This window comes from Protopterus annectens, chromosome 2.part1 (genome assembly GCF_019279795.1).
Source record: "Protopterus annectens isolate FY-2018-M chromosome 2.part1, PAN1.0, whole genome shotgun sequence".
In the NCBI taxonomy this organism is placed as follows: domain Eukaryota; kingdom Metazoa; phylum Chordata; order Ceratodontiformes; family Protopteridae; genus Protopterus; species Protopterus annectens.
The window spans coordinates 882,884,576-882,902,506 of record NC_056729.1 but is presented as its reverse complement, the minus strand read 5'-3'; positions in this window follow the sequence as shown (position 1 = coordinate 882,902,506).

Below are 17,931 nucleotides of genomic sequence, written 5' to 3'. Positions count from 1 at the left end.
CAAAAGTATTTTTTATTATTTAGCATCTAAGCTGATCAGCTTGAAGTGACAACAAGCATTATTAAGCATCAGCTACAGATATTTCACATCTTTCTTCCCACAGATAACTTTTTATTACTTTCACTTCATAAATGAACAGCTTAGTAACAATGGTCTTTTCTATAAACATTTATGGATCTCCGTAGTTTAATATGTCCTATATGTCCTGATAGAGCTTTGCTTTAAAAGTGTATTTCGCTTTTTTTTGTGAGTAGTTTGTAAGCTTTTTGTTCTGTAGTTCGATAAAATTTTGTTGCTGTGTTGTGCTTTGTTATTTTAATGAAACATGCTTACACTTCTGTTTGATAACTTTGTTTGAAGTGATTTATATGTGATGCTAAAGAATGAGGGCTATGCAGTTTCATGATGCTTGTCTGGCCTTATACTGTTAATTCCTCTCACAGTTTTTTTTTTTTTTGAAAACTTGCTTCTGAGGCTTGAAGTGAAGCTTTAACTCACCTTGAGACACTCTGTGAGCCTGTTGTAATGCTTAGCCTTTCTGTCTGTAGTTGTGGAGTTCATCGCCCATTCCTATCTTGCTGTGCTTGTGTAAAGCAGTCCATATTTGATCCTTCTCTCTTAATAGCTTCACAACCTAATGAAAGTTCTGTAAGAGATTTATTGGTATGTGATCATTGATTTTTCTTTAAATGCTTATCTTTTAATAAAATGAATGCCTGCAATTACCAGAAATGAAGATGTTGATGTACTTAGCTATTTCACTTCTCTTCACTACTTCTTATCCAATTAGTTATTCATTCCAAACCATTGCTGTTTATTTTCATTTGTAAATAAGCTGTTCATTCTGTTTATTATAACAGGTGCAGTTTTTATGATATTCTTAATTTTATCAATAGAAACACCTTTATTAAAACATCAGTCTGACGAGCCTGATCTGCAGGACCATGGAACATATTATCATGGAACTTATAAACAAAGACATTGGCAACCTTCAAACACTGTACCCCACGCAGTTTGGGTTCATGAAGGGCCGATCTTGTCTCCTGAACCTGATTGACTTTTTTGAATCAGTCTCTAGAGCTGTGGATGAGGATAAGGCTGTCTACACAGCCTATCTGGACCTCGCCAAGGCCTCCAACACCATCCCCCACTCTGAAATCATAGATAAGCTTACTAAGCTGAGCATTAATCCCTACATCACTCGATGGGTTGTCAACTGGCTTACTGACAGAGCCTACACTGTAAAAGTAGCTGACTCCAAATCCAGCTCCAGAGAAGTGACAAGTGGAGTACCTCAGGGTTCCGTCCTGGGACCGCTCTTGTTTGGCATCTACTTCTCTGAAGTACAGGCCAACACTAAGGGACTGTGGCTAACAAAGTTTGCAGATGACTGCAAACTGAGAGCCATTATTGAATCCCCAAATTATGTGGATATTCTACAAAAGGGCCTTACAGAAACAGATGCTTGGTGACAGAGCTATGGGCTCAAGCTCAATGCCAAGAAGTGCATACTTATCCCCTTTGGGAAAAAACATGTACCCATGAATTACCACATAGGTGGCAGTACACTAAACACCGAAAGTGTGATAAGAGAATTAGGGACACAGGTGGACAGTGGTCTCACCGTCGATAACCCAATCACCACAACAGTGAGGAAATCCTTCTATGTGGCACACCTCATCGCTAAGGGCTTTTCATCCAGAAAAAATGAGGTCATTGTCCCACTGTACTCATCCCTCATTAGACCCATTATAGAATACAATGCCCCATTTGGTATGTACCTCTCAAGACATCTGAAACAACTGGAAAGGCTGCAGAAATACCTCACTAAAAGAATCATAGGCCTAAAGCAGATGCCCTATGCTGACCACCTAAAAAACCTCCAGCTATACTCTATCACATATCGTCTTCTCAGAGGTGATCTCTGCTTAACATACAAGGCCATGTCAAACCCAGAGCTGTTGGACATGCTACACTTAAAGAAATCCCAATCCCTCAGAACCACATGCTCCAGTGTCTAAACCTTGTCATCACAATGAACAAAACATGCTGGAGGGATAGGTTCCTGACCCAGAGACTCCCCAGACTCTGGAATAGACTGCCCATACATGTCAAGCAGAGAGCTTCTTTGGCCCTCTTCAAAAGAAACCTTGACGATTGGATGGGAGATAGGAAATTCACCTCGGGGATCACATCAGTCGCCCTGCTAGACAGGGGTCCAGGGAAATAAATATTGTGAGAAGAAATAGCCAGTGAATTGTTATGGCTAGGCTTGTATAGGCCGTAGGGCCGATAGACTAGTACCAACCTATGAACCTATGAACTTATGACAAGGATAGATACAACTGTGAACACATAGTGTTACGGTGAATTTCAGAGTTGTATATAATCTATGTGATGAGACATCAACTCCAGAAAGTAGACAGTAGCAAGTTCCCAGAGTTATGGATAACAGGCCATAGAAACTTATTTTCACATCAACAAATGTATTTTGTGAAAGGTTGTTCTTGTTTTGGTTCAGTTTGGAACTGATGTCACTTTTCAAGGACTATCTGAGTTAATTTATTAGTTCTATACATACCATGCTCTTTATTACAGAGAAATATTGTGTCACTATTAAGTGTCTAGTCTTATTTTATAGTAACTGATCAAGTTGAGTTCCCTATATATACTAGCTCATTGGCTGCATGTAGCACTTATCTTTGTGAAAAGTAAAATGTGCGTGGCTTTGAGATTATTAGGTACAAGGATCTCTTAGTGTTAACTGGGAAGTGAGATCTACATCTCAGATAGTTGTCTTAAATATATTCTCTCGTTTCCCTGTGATACCTGTCAGTATGTGGGAGGGCACACTTGGTTCTCATTTATCCCGAAGGGGAGAAGTAACAATGTAATTCTACTTCATTTCCCAGAGATTTAGTAAATTAGAGATAAGCTCTCACATTATAATAAAGATTCATATTCAGGGCCTGGTCAATGGTATATTTCAAATTTGTATTCCTTATTTTATTTATTTATCATTTGTTAACCGGGAAAGTCCGACTTGGAACAAAGCCAATTTTCAGAGGAGGCCCGGGGAGAAATGCTCCAGATGCATGTCTTTGTAACGTGGGAGGAAACCGGAGCACCCAGAGGAAACCCACATAAATGCAGGGAGGACATACAGACTAGACACAGAAGGCACCTCCAGCCAAGATTTGAACTGGAGAACCTCTTGCTGTGAGGCAACAACGCTACCACTGCACCACTGTGCCGTCCACTACCTTTAATGTATTTATAGTTATGTCAGGCTTGCTTTCAATTTCATCAACCCTATTCTTAAAATATGTGCTGCAAACCTGATGATATGGAGTCTGGTGGGGAAATTAAATAACTTGTAGTATTAATAACTTTCACATTGTTTCAGGTGTTGTAACATGCATCTTCAGCAAGTTTTGTATCACATGTTTCTGATTTGCTATGACGAATACACTTGTTGCTTTTTGGTCACATGTTTTGTTTAACTTACTTTCTCTCCCTTGGGGGAGACTCAGCAATGTGCTGCACTTTGTATCCTCTGGCATTATACATATAATAGTAGTACTTCATCAATGAAGTAGTGAGTATCTAATTGTTTTAGAATCCTACCCTCAAGTTTGTAGCGATTAACTCCTTTACATCTGTCAAGTTTGCTTGAGACATCCTGACTGAAGAGTTGCAGTAGAATTTCATTTAACAATTATATTTCAGTGCTCATTCTACAATACCTGAACAATGAGTTGTCACGAAGGAATGTAGAGGAGTGAAGTGAAGAAAAAGGAGAAAAAAAATATCTCTCTCCTCAAAGCTGTGTTTGTTAATGGGTAATATGTAGTTCTGGGTCTCTCTACCCTATGATATATCTGTTTTTATCTTAAGAACCTCATGCCAATATTTTAGTATGCTATTTCCTTCCTTTTCTCTGTTGTATTAACCATTGGCATATTAATAGTGTGTTTAACGTACAAAGTATCCAAGACAGTCACTTATCATACAACTGAAGATCTTGATCGCAATAAAAATATTATGTGTGTGGCTATTATAAATATTCTTCTTATACAAGTTAAGTTTGTTAGAGGTGTGAATCATATATAACATATCTTCATACGCTGCAGGGCCCCATTTAAGCCTAAGCCCATGGTTTTGTGGCTTTTGCTTACACCCCTTTATTTGCTGGGAACCCATAACCATTATTTTGCTGTGTTGAGCAGTGACAGTGACACTGAGGTAATCCCTGGAGGGTATATCCCCGATCTCCATCCATTGGTCAAGATTTCTCTTGAACCAAGGCCAAGTGCTCTGCTCTCACATATATTTTATTTTATTCCACAGCATAGGGAGTCTATATGTAATTATAAATAATAACCAAATTATTCAATCACTAAATGTAGCCATTTATTTGGAACATACTTAATGGATGTTTATATTTCTATCTCATTTGTCTAGGGGATAGATTTTCTTTTAATCTTGTCATAATAGTTTTTAAAACTTGACATTTTCTTACTTGTATTGATTGAGCAGTTCATTTAAATTTATCTTTAGTTAAATATAGTCTCCTTTATGCATGTCTTATCAATAGGGCTCAGCTTTGCATAGTTTGCTTAGTTATGAAGGGTAATCTGATAGATCATTGTCAATCTATTAGACTAGGAATTTAGATAATTCCATGTTTGATATTGAAATGTTTCATTTTTATAGTTAATATGTTTTATATATTATTTTTGAGCCTTTTTGCTTCCTAGACCTGAAACAGTAATCTTTACATTCCTAAGTATAAATAGCTCTACTTTGTTTATATCATCTAATTGTGAAGGTATTTACATATCACCACATGTAGGAGAGTTGTTGGGATTCAGTAATAAATAATAAAAGCAACCTTATAAACCCTTTTATATACACTTATGGAACTAATTTTACTATCTTTAAATATTAATGATTTAAATAATCCAAGGAAAAGATCAACCCCAGGATTCATCAAGCTCTGCATGGTGTGCAAGAATAGTGCAAGAGCTGCTGCAGGCAATATGACTGCCGTGCGAGCCAGGCATAAGCTCCTGAGATGTGCACGAGTGCTCCTGCACTATTCCTGCATGGACAGAGCCCCTGTATGCTAATTAGTTCATTTGCTGGTAAAAACCATGCAAACGAGGTGAATTAGCAATCCAGGAAGCAGGCAGACGTCTGTGCAGGAATAGTGTAGACTGCAGAAATGTATTCAGCCAATAGTTGAATGCATTTCTGCAAACTACAAAATGGAGGCATGACAGCTCATACAAATGCATGTATTAGAAGGGTTAGGCATGCCAAAGGCCAAATATATGGCCATAGGCATGAAAAATAATTTCAAAATTATAAAAATTTACTTTTTTTTTGTTGGCCGATTTTGGACGTTTAAGCACAGGGCAGATGGGATCGGCCAGAAAAAAAAAAAAAAGTTGGAAATAAGCTTTTAAACCAAAATCATAATTTTGCCATATTAGTCAATGGCATGCATAACACAACAAGACCATGGAATAGTGGTTGCTAAGGGGGAAGGCTGAGTGTCAGATTTGTTACCATGCATTAGCAGTCAATCCTATGCAAATGAGGGCAATGATACTGAATCACAGATTTCCCCTAAGTGCTAACTTGCACCCAACTGTGTAGGTGCAGTAAGACCACGGTGTAAGCTTAAGAGCTAGATGACTTCATAAGGGAGTGTGTCATGCATGCAGTAAGCTTATTGGTGCTCTGTGGCCTGTGTTTGCCCTTAGCTAAGCACAGCTTGTGTCTGAAGCTGCCTAGCAGTCTTTACATTGCCTAAATGGGTGTGTGCACTGGGTTTTAAACAAAAACAGGAAATAGCAGCTCCATTCACATCTGTGCACTGGGTTTGCACAGCGTGCCTTGGGGCTTAAACAGGAAAGGAATGGGAAGGGAAAACAACAGTAGGAAGGTAATGAAGGAGAACTAGCATAGCTGGTAGGTGAAATGTATCAGAACCAGCCAATTACACAGGCAACAGCCCAGCCCAGTACACTAGTATAAACTATGCAAACACCTTTCCCTCTGGTTTTTCCCACAAACTCTACACCACCAGTGTATACAAATGGGGAAATTTTACCTAACAAAAGTAACAAAATGAGAGGGGCTGCTTTTGCTCTCATAAATCAACATCTGGAAGAGGCTGAGGGTGGTGAGGATGGCAATGCTGATGACCAACCCACAGTGAGGAGAAGGAGAAGAGTGTACAGACCCAGGGTAACATACCAGGGGCTATATGAGCTGGAGATAGTGGAGCGCTATATGGTGGACAGAGACCTCCTACAGCAAATTGTTGAGCTGTGCCGGCCATGCCTCACACACAGAACCAACAGAGGGGAACCCATCCCAGTGGATACCAAGGTATGTGTAGGTTTAAGAATACTAGCCACAGGTACCTTCCAAAGGCCAACTGGGGATATCATGGGGATCTCACAGGCATCAGCAACCAGGGTACTTCACCATTTCCTGGATGCCATGTCAGCACATGCTGGTGAGCACATATATTTCCACAACACCTGTGAGGCATTGACCAGCAATATGCGTCTCTTCCACCAAATTGCAGAATACCCTGAGGTAGTGGGTGCATTAGACTGCACGCACATACACATCAAAGCACCACCCGGTAAGTGGAGTAGGGTCTACATAAATGGCAAGTGCTTCCCTTCCATCAACTGTCAGGTCATGTGTGATGCCCAAGGCATTATAATGAATGTGTGTGCTGGCAGTACTGGAAGCTATCACGACTCCCACATCTGGCATATGATGCAGCTGTACCAGAGATTTGCCAATGGGGACATCCCATATGGTCACGGTCAAGTCACGGTTCCGGTGCCTGGACATATCCAGTGGAGCTTTGCAGTACTCTCCAACTACATGTACCCAAATCGTCATTGTATGTGCCATGCTACACAATATGATCCTGTGGAAACAGCTGCAGCAGGAACAGCATGGGGCAGGGCCACACAGCCCCCACCATTGCCAAGGCCAGCACAGGCACAGAGTAACTCAGAGAAGGAACAACCTGAGCCTGCCCCTGTAGGCAAAAGGAGGCATGTCCAGTATGCCCAGGCTTTGGCAAAGAGGCAATGCATAGCACATACACTGACATGGTAGGAACCCAGGGAATGACACCTCTCTCTGACTTGAACATACAGTAAAAGGGATGCCAAAAATGACACTACCTGTGCTTAACCATGTATAGGGAATGTACTATGTGCATCCAACATAGTCAGCCCTCCATCACCATCCTCAATACTGGCACAACCACAAGGTAAGTCACTCTCACTATCAGTTGCTGAATGGAGTAGTATGTTCTGCTACTTGTATCTATGGTACAGATGTGAGCATGCAAGGGAATCGGGTGGCTGAATGGGATGGCAGCAGATAGTAGACACCTATATGGGCAGCATGAAATCCATAACAATTACTGGTGTCAACATAGTAGGCAGTACTAGACAAGGTGACAAATGCCACTGCAGGACATGTGGTGGGCCAAATGTGTGTCCATAGGACACATACATGCATGTCAGTGAGGCTCACATACCCAACAGTCTCAGTCAGTAGGACAAGTGTAGATGACCACAAAGAAAGGCTGCAGCCCCCCACCAGACCTACACAGACAGAGTACAACAGGTCAGGCAGTGGGATGTTAGTTCTGAAGGGTAAGAAGTCTGAAACTGAAATGTAGGTCAATAAAACCTAAGATCTGTACTACACTGATATGCCTCTAGTCTGCATGATAGGTCAGAATACAGAATGAAATAGAAGCCAACAGAGTACCTGAAATACCAGTACAGTCATAGCAAATGTTTACAGTTATCAGGGGTGCCTCCCCCCCACAATCCTATGAAGAAATGTAGTAACATGTATATGTGGGTATAATAACAGTGGAGCACAGATTACCTGAGCTGGCCAGATTAGCAGGATAGATTGTTGCACGTGTACAATATGCAAGGCTTTGTGGGTTAGGTTGTTGTGCATTGTATATTGTGTGAAACTGGTCAGCATGTAGGCATGGAGGGTTGTGTCCCAGTGGCGAATGGCCAGTACTGTTGATGACAGGGCCAAGTTCTCACAACTGCAGTGACAAACACAATGCATTCTAGCAAGACCTACTCCAGAAGTAATCCATACTAATTGTTCGGATATAATATCTGTCACCATCTGAAAGATGGACATGGCATGAATGTGGGCCCAGATATACACACAGTACACAGTTGGAAGTACACTAGACAGAGAGTGTATAAAATGTTGCTGTCAAATGGACACACCTTTGGAATTGTACATACAGGTTAGCAGCACATTAGTTGTCTGTGTAGTATGGAATACTGATGTAGACTGGCCAAACACTGGCAGACCACAAAAGGCACAGTTATGAAGTACTGAGAAACTGCTGATGTTCCCGCACAAGCTGGCATAAGGGGAATGCCCCACGTATATCTGTGAGTCAGCTGCAAGTAGCTTCTATAGCACACATGCACTCAGCTCACCCCACCATCAGCCACAGGTACTTCACAGGTCATATCCCTGCTGTTGGGAATGAGTACAATATGACCCAGAAAACCAAAAAAGAATGCAGCAAGCACGGCAGTGTCCAATAAACTCCTCCAAGCTTCAATGAAGTGGCAAAATCCTTTTATTAAATCATGAACAACACAATAAGGTGAACGAAAAAATAAATATATCGAGCGCTTTCGCCTGCGTGAATGTCAGGCTTTATCAAGATAGAACAGCAGGGTAGTGAACTTCCTTTAAATAGGACAGTTCATTAGTGATTGGTATAATTAAACAATTTCATTCATTAGAAGGCATTCCTGTAACTAAGTTACGAAATGTTATGCTTAGGTTGAAGCGTGATTGTAAACAGTTCTTTGAGACTTTAACAAATGACACCATATTAAAATACAAAGATGACGTTTTGTGAGCGTTGTCATTTAAGAATCTATAAACAATTTAAACGCTAACTTTTAATACTTATTACTGTCATTACTTTGTGAAATCTTTGTAAAAAAACTCTTTGTTAAAAGATATTATGAATGTCATGTAAGAATGGTGCCAGTGTAATGCAGAGAATGCATCTCTTTGTTTTTTGAGGTCAAACCTCCTAGAAAAACTACATGCAATATTCTTTAAATATTTATTAAAAATATGAACATAAAAAATTCACATGTGCACTGTGTGTAAGTAAATTAATATGAATGTAATGAGGGATTTGTTCTATTTAATAAGTGTATTGAATGTTAATAAATATTAAAATATATTATAATAAATATACTATCATAAATATAATAAAAATAATAGCTATAATCAATATATTGTTAATTAAATAAAATATATGCAAAACTATATTTATGTTATAATGTGCCCTTATGGTAAAATGCTCTGTTAAAAATATATAATACCTAAAACTTCTTATATCAAACATAACATATTTACATCTATGTTACTTTATACAGTCAATGAATTTTTAAAAATAATCAACACATAACCAACTCTTAAGATCTTCTGTGAACCTTAAATTGCTTGCATTGAAATTATAGTTTTGCTCATCTTAATTTTAATAAACTACTGATACTTATAGCATCATTTAAACCAGGTGGTTTTGTTGCATTTAATCTGAGCTGCCATATTAATTCTTTGTACTCAATGGTGGCCTCCCAGTCACCACCTCTAGGGTTCTGGGGAACTTGTTCTAAAACAAAGAATTTAACAGTCATACTAGGGCATACCATTTGATGTCTATAAAAGGCATTTGATTCTTTCTTTTTTTGAATATCATAGAGATGCTCATATATTCTCCTACGCAGCGTCCTCTCAGTTTTTCCAATATAAAAACTTTCACAAACCTGACACAGACCTAAGTATATTATCCCTTTGGATGCACAATTGTAATACAAATCTGATCTGATTCTGAAATTTCTAGATTTGATGTATAAAGAACCTGTGTTCATAATGTGTGCACATTGCTTGCAAGCGTTACATTTGTGGGTACCCATTATAGTGTTCTTGATGTGTTTTGTATGTTGTCTTTGTCTCTCAAATATATTTTTGAGATTCATATTTCTTGTGTTAACAAATGTTGGTTGAATGGGTAACCATTTATTAGTCTCTTCATTTGACCTTAAGATGGGCCAATATTTTGTTATAGTGTTTCTTAAATCAACAGCATTGTTGTTGTATGTGTATACAAAAGCAGCTTTGTGGTCGAATTCTTTACTTTGTGCGTGAGTGTTGTCAATTTCAGATACTGTGTCATCATTTGTTAAACCTAATAAAGGTGCATAGATGTTATCTCTTTTAAACAGTACTTCTTGATACATTTTGTTTATTAAATCACAGGGGTATCCTCTCTCTAAAAATAAGTTCTTTAATGTGCTCACTTCCTTACAAAATAATGCTTCCGTGCTACACATTCTTGAGGCTCTGATAAATTGACCTTTTAAAATGCCCTTCTTTTGTGAATAGGGGTGACCGCTGCAAAAATGCATTAGAGAAGGTACTTTTTCTAAACACTGATGACTCAAACCTTCCTACCTCTTTGTTTTTAGTCAAACTGACATCCAAATAATTTAATGTGTCATCACTGATGTTAAATGTAAACTTTAAAAAGTCAATGGTGGTGTTTATGTACCTTAAAAATTCTTTGAGACGTTTCTTGCTGCCTGTCCATAATATACAAATGTCATCCAAATATCTTTGATAGTGAATGATATTTTCTTTCCAGAATGAGTTTAAAATAAATTGACTTTCCCAGTAAAACAAGACAATATTTGCATATGCAGAGGCACAAGGTGTGCCTATTGCCACACCTATTCTTTGTTTAAAAAATTCCCCATTAAAAAAGATAAAATTGTTGTTTAAAATGATTTCCATAAAATCAACAATCAGGTTAGTTAACTTTGTACTTAACCTGAATATTTGGTTAAAATTTCATTGAACCATTGTAATCCTGTCACATGGGGGATACTAGGAAACAACTCCACTACATCCACTGTAACCATTACATCTGTGCAATCATAGTATTCATTTCTGATGTTTTTAAGGAATTCCCAGGAGTCCTTACAAATGTGGCCAAAGGATGAAACCATTTTCTTAAGTGAAATATCTACAAATTTTCCCAAAAGTTCTGTGATACTTCCAGATCCTGCCACAATGGGTCTAAATTTGAAAGGATTTAAACCTTTATGGACTTTGGGAATTCCAAATATGACCGGGGTGAGAGGTTTGTTAACCATTAAAAAATTCAACAGTTTTTCATTGATCACCCCTTGTAACAAGTGATCTTGCAATAAAAATTTTATCTTTGCATATGCTATGTTAATTTCATTTAGAGAAATGATACTATATTGTTCAGTGTCTTGTAGTATGTTATGTATGTTTTCATCATAGTCATGCTTATACATTAAAACCACACACCCCCCTTATCCGGTTTCATAACCCTGATTTGTTCTTCTCTTAGTTGATTTATAAGGGAACAACAATTGGTGGATATATTCTCTTTTATATTGCTAGTGGTATTTAACTTTCTAATATCTGTCTCAACTAGTTCTTCGAAGATTTTGATAACTGGGTGTAGAGGGGGATTGAAAGTACTGGTTCTGCTAACTGGTTCCTTCAAAGAAGGTGCACCTTTAAAAAATAAATTCAAATTTAGCTGTCTTGTGTAAAGTTTTAATTCTATGATGGTTTTGGTTACATCTAGAGGTTTAGTAGGAACAAAATGGAAACCTTTTGTAAACAGTTCAAAGTGTGTATCATCAATGTCCATGTCAGTAAAATTGAAAATTGTAAAGTTACATTTTGAAATAATTGTGTAGGGCTCAGTAGTAGCTGTTGAAGCAGCCATTACAAGTTAATTAATAGGTAATGGTATGTTTATCTCCGTTGTCTCCCCCAATTGTGGTTGTTTTGGAACTGAACCCTGTTCCCCTGTCTCCCCTGTGGAAAGTAAAAAACCTGGTTTGGGTTATTGTTAGGTGTACTTGTGTTGCTATTACTACCCTGTTTCTGTGCTAAGCATTCACTGCATCTTGGTGGTTCATTAACCAGGGGAGAGTTGTCATGTTCCTGTACAATGTTGTTAACTCCCTTGTTGTAACTCTGTTTACTAAACCAACCCCCTTTAGTCAGGGTCTGATACGCCACACCATTTTTATAGTCATTCAGGTCCCTTTCCAACTTTCTGATCTTTCTATCCATTATTTTAATGCAATGTTGATCTACATCTGAAAACACATTGTCATAATCTTTTTTTACTCTAGGAAAATGCATGTCAGATACAATAGCGTCATTTAAGTCATTTAGTTCTTTTAACAAAACATCAATTTTCTTTTCATAGTCCTTAATCATAAGTTGTATCATGTCCAGACCTGCATTATCAAGTAACAGTGAGATGTCTTTAAACAGTTGTGACCCTTGAGTAGCATTGTTAGGGAATTTGTTTAAACGAAGGCCTTTTGGGACCCTTTTTACCCTAACACATTCATATAGATAATCAATTTCTAATTGCATTGCTTTAAATGCATACAGTTTTTCTTTAAACAATGTAAAGTCATTATCAGTTTTGTTAATTCTCAAAGAATTGTCCACAGTACCTTTTTGAAATGTGAATGTCTTGTTTGTCCATGCCCCAAAATTAAAAGCTCTTGAGTTATTATCAGCTGTTTTGGTCGCACCCTGCTGCTGAAAAGATGATCCGTTTTTTGCCAAAATATCATTTGAATATCCCATAGCATTTAACCGCCCATTTGCGTTTGAAATGTGTGCTTCGTTGTCATGTTCCGTACCCGTGTTGTTCTCTCCAAATTCCTGTAGCTGATTGCCTGCAACCCCTGATGAAACATTTGGGTTGCTATCTTTATTCTTCAGTGAGTTGCTTAACTGAGTAAGCAGGTAAACTACCTGCCGAAACTCAGCTCTTGTGACTGGCACGTCCTCTGCCACGTCACGTAGAATTAATGGTGTACTCAGGAAGTCGGACGCCTCTGCGCTCTCCGCCAAATCCGATAAAAAACAGAAACACGAACTCAGTCCCAGAAAACCAAAAAAGAATGCAGCAAGCACGGCAGTGTCCAATAAACTCCTCCAAGCTTCAATGAAGTGGTAAAATCCTTTTATTAAATCACGAACAACACAATAAGGTGAACGAAAAAATAAATATATCGAGCGCTTTCGCCTGCGTGAATGTCAGGCTTTATCAAGATAGAACAGCAGGGTTGTGAACTTCCTTTAAATGGTATAATTAAACAATTTAATTCATTAGAAGGCATTCATGTAACTAAGTTACGAAATGTTATGCTTAGGTTGAAGCGTGATTGTAAACAGTTCTTTGAGACTTTAACAAATGACACCATATTAAAATACAAAGATGACGTTTTGTGAGCGTTGTCATTTAAGAATCTATAAACAATTTAAACGCTAACTTTTAATACTTATTACTGTCATTACTTTGTGAAATCTTTGTAAAAAAACTCTTTGTTAAAAGATATTATGAATGTCATGTAAGAATGGTGCCAGTGTAATGCAGAGAATGCATCTCTTTGTTTTTTGAGGTCAAACCTCCTAGAAAAACTACATGCAATATTCTTTAAATATTTATTAATATGACCCCCACTTCTGTATGGGAATACCCACAGAATGCAGCATGCTGAAGAGGTGTCCCATGCAGGTGTGTCCCTAGCTGTAAGCAGCACCCTGCCAGCATCCAAACCAATGAATTAATAAGGACAGAAACTATTGCCATTAATACTTTGCGCACCCACCCTGTCACCCCAGGGGAATACAGCGGCTTGCAGCCTGGGACTGTAGGAGTGACAGAATGCACTGGCCTGCTACAGATGGCCTGCATCACTACCAAATGCCCTACAGTCCACTGTCAAAGGCCTGTGTCACACCTGCACTGCCAATGTAGCAGAAGCAGCACAGACAGAATTAGTTACAGTATCCCACTATCATTTGCCCATTGTGACCCCACATTGTCAAGCTATCTACAGATATCCTGCAGAAACAGGTTGTTAGCTGTAGGTGTAGAACACAAATGCCTGCACTGGAGTACAACCTACCTGGAATGGATTCACACATTCAATACAGAAGGTCATACTGGGCATGCTCCCACATAAAAATGAAGCACATGTCTGGCAACAAGAGTGGATTATACATATCTGTGAGTCACAGATGTCTGTGCACACACCCCACATTGCACACCAGTCATGCTTTGCACACACATCAGATAGCAATACACACATATATCCAAGGACAACACACTATAATACGTCAAACATACACAAACATAGATGTGGAGAAGAGAGTGACAGACAGCGACAAACAGCTTCCCATCATGAGGCCTATTCAACCCAGCACACATCCAATTGGCCAATATCACATGATGTGCAAATGTCTATCATTGTAGACATTTGCTTCTGGTAGCCCTCAGCACTATAGTGTCTGTGGTGCTTGTGATAACTGTGTAACATGACAGTACAAGTCATTATTCATCTAGCAGTTGTATACACAGTCCTGTCAAATGTGAAGTTGTGTGTGACTGAGTGTTGTGTGTGTGCTTCAAGAGGAATGGTTTATGGCCCATTCACAGACACTGCACTCCCTATTGCCCTACTTTAGCTAACCTGCTGATGTCAGTCACCTTGAAATACCCCTTTGGACAAGGATCATCCCAAGAAGCTCTGTGGTACGTGCAATAACTGTGTAATGCTATAGTGTGATGTACTAGTTAAGTAGGAGTTCTAATCCCAGACACGGCAACCATGAAGCTCAATGTGGGCGTTTCTGTGTGTAGGGATCAGTGCTTTTAAGGCCATTCACAGTCACTACACCTCCCATTCCCTACTTTAGCAAGGCTGCTGTCATTCACCTTGAAAACCACCTTTGGAGAATAGCGAGCCCTATAGGCTCAGTGGCACGTGTGATAACTGTGTAATACTATAGTGTGATGTACTAGTTAGGTAGGAGTTCTAATCACAGACATGGCAACTGTGAAACTTGTTTGTGTGTCTAGGGATCAATGCTTTTGGGGCCATTCACAGTCACTAAACCTCCCATTGCCCTACTTTAGCAAGGTTGCTGATGTCATTCACCTTGACATACACCTTTGGAGAAAGGCTAGCCCTATAAAATCCATGGCATGCGCTATAACTGCGTAATTCTATAGTGTGGTGTACTAGTTAGGTAGGAGATCTAATCCCAGACATGGCAACTGTGAATCTCTGCGTATGTAGGATGTATGAGACCATTCACAGTCACTACACCTCCCATTGCCCTAGTTTAGCAAAGCTGCTGATGTCATTCACCTTGACATACACCTTTGGAGAAGGGCTAGCCCTATAACCTCTGTGGCATGCTATAACTGCATAATACTGTAGTATGATATATTATTTAGGTAGGAATTCTAATCTCAGACATGGCAACTGCAATACTCTTTTGAGGCCATTCACAGTCACTACTCCTAACATTGCCCTACTTTAGCAAAGCTGCTGATATCATTCACCTTGACATACACCTTTGGAGAAGGGCTAGCCTATAAGCTCTGCGGCATGTGCTGTAACTGTGTAATGGTATAGTGTGATGTACTAGTTACGAAGGAGTTCTAAGCCCCGACATAGCAACTGTGAAACTGTTTGTGTGTGTAGGGATCAATGCTTTTGAGGCCATTCACAGTTACTACACCTACCATTGCCCTACTTTACCAAGGCTGCTGATGTCATTCACCTTGAAATACACATTTGGAGAAAGGCTAGCGCTATAAGCTCAGTGGCGTGTGTGATAACTGTGTGTAATGCTATAGTGTGATGTACTAGTAAGACAGACGTTCTAATCTCAGACATGGCAACTGTGGAACTGTGTGTGTGTGTGTGTGTGTGTGTGTGTGTGTGTGTGTGTGTGTGTGTGTGTGTGTGTAGAGAGTAATGTTTTTGAGGCCATTCACAGCCACTACACCTTCCATTGCCCTATTTTAACAAGGCTGCTGATGTCATCTACCTTGAAATATACCTTTGGAGAAAGCTAGCACTATAAGCTCTGTGGTGCGTGCCATAAATGCGGAACAATGTGGTAGCAGTAACTACACAGCTATGGGTATGAATCCCATCTGTGTAAGGTGTTTGTGTGTGTACCTCAAAGGTTTTGTCCCTATTTACAGCCTGTACACATCTCTGAGCCTGACTTTAGCAGTCCTGCAGACATCACCCACCTTACAAATTCCTGTTGCCAAGCCTAAACCATGTCAGGTCAGTGGTGCATGTGGTAAATGCATAACATAATGATCCATAAAGATTGTTAGATAGAGGTATGAACCTCACCCCTGGAAAATGTAAATGTGTGATTAGGGTGAAATTATTTTTGGGATCTCTCACCAACTACATCACCCAATGCCAGTATTTACAAGGGCTGGTGATGTTCCTCACCTTAGAAGTACCTTGGGACAACATCCATCCAATAAGCTCCATGGTCTATGCAATAAATGCAGTACACTGTAGTAGCAATACATAGCTAGGTAGGGGGTTGAATCTCAGTACTGGCAAGTGTGTATGTATTTGGCATCAATATCCTGTATGGAGGTTGTTGTGATTGTGTAATGACAGTATTCATTGTGGGGCAGGATTTGCTAAATTCTTATATTGAGGACCTACTATATGTCACAATGTCCAACTTACAAGGACAACAAATGTCAAACAGCAGAAAGGCTGGTGTAGACAATCCATAGCCCTACATGTGACATTATGGATTGGTGAACAATATAGGCAACCCTTGTATTACCCAGAAAACACTCCACCCATGTCTCATACACAAACACACTTGGCTAGATAGCAACCACTATATTGGTAGTTCCCTGCATATTGTCCACAGATAGTAACCACGGTGTGATTGCAGTGGACTACATGCCTGTTCACCACAACACTGCACTGAAATCAGAATGCACTGTGATGTGTAACATCTTCTGAGTGTGTGTTATCCAACAAGTAAAAGGATATGGCACCCTGTTCCATCCCTGCAATAGGCAAAAAATTGCTTACAGTGGTCTTTGCTATGTACCCCACTAAACGCCTGCAACAACTGTAGAGACTGCAAATGTAACCCAGTAAGGGAATACCATGCCTTATACACATGCCCTGTATAGACAGATGCCACTAACTCCACTGAATACCTGTATCATGCTGTCTATGTAGGTGCAGGCATGACCTCAGTTCCATAGCCAGTTCTCACCACATGTGGTCAGGAATGCCACATCAGATGATAACAATCTGTCCACATAACATGCCTCAGAGACCCCAGGTACACGTCCATATGTCACAGAACATGCATGTGGGACATGTGCACAATCCAGATACTGTCCATGTCATGGAATATAGATCACATATATGGCAAGCATTGCACAGCACTGGCCACCCACAAAAGTAACCCAGATGAGAGGATGGTGAATACAATACCCACCTGTGGGCCAATCCAGGGGCTACACCCCTGAGCCACACTGGAGACCATTGTCATGTGGCCTGATGCAAAGGTATACCCTTTACCTAGCCTTGTACAGCCTTCTGGCACAGTCAGCTACTGCCCACCTGTGAAGCAATGAACCCATGTATGTCAGTACTGGCAAATGTGTGTGTGTGTGTATATGTGTGTGTGTGTGTGTGGAGATTAATGATTTTGAAGCCATTCACACTCACTACACCTCCCATTGCCCTACTGTAGCATTCCTTCTGATGTCAGTCACCCCGAAATACCCTTTGGCCATATATCAGCCTGATAAGCTCTGTAGCACGTGATATCTGCGTAATAGTATTGAAATGTTTGTGGGTTTTTGCCCAAAACCCCAGGGTTTTGTTTTTAAGGAAAAATTCTCAATTTTCCTGACCTGCAATAACTGTAATGTAATAA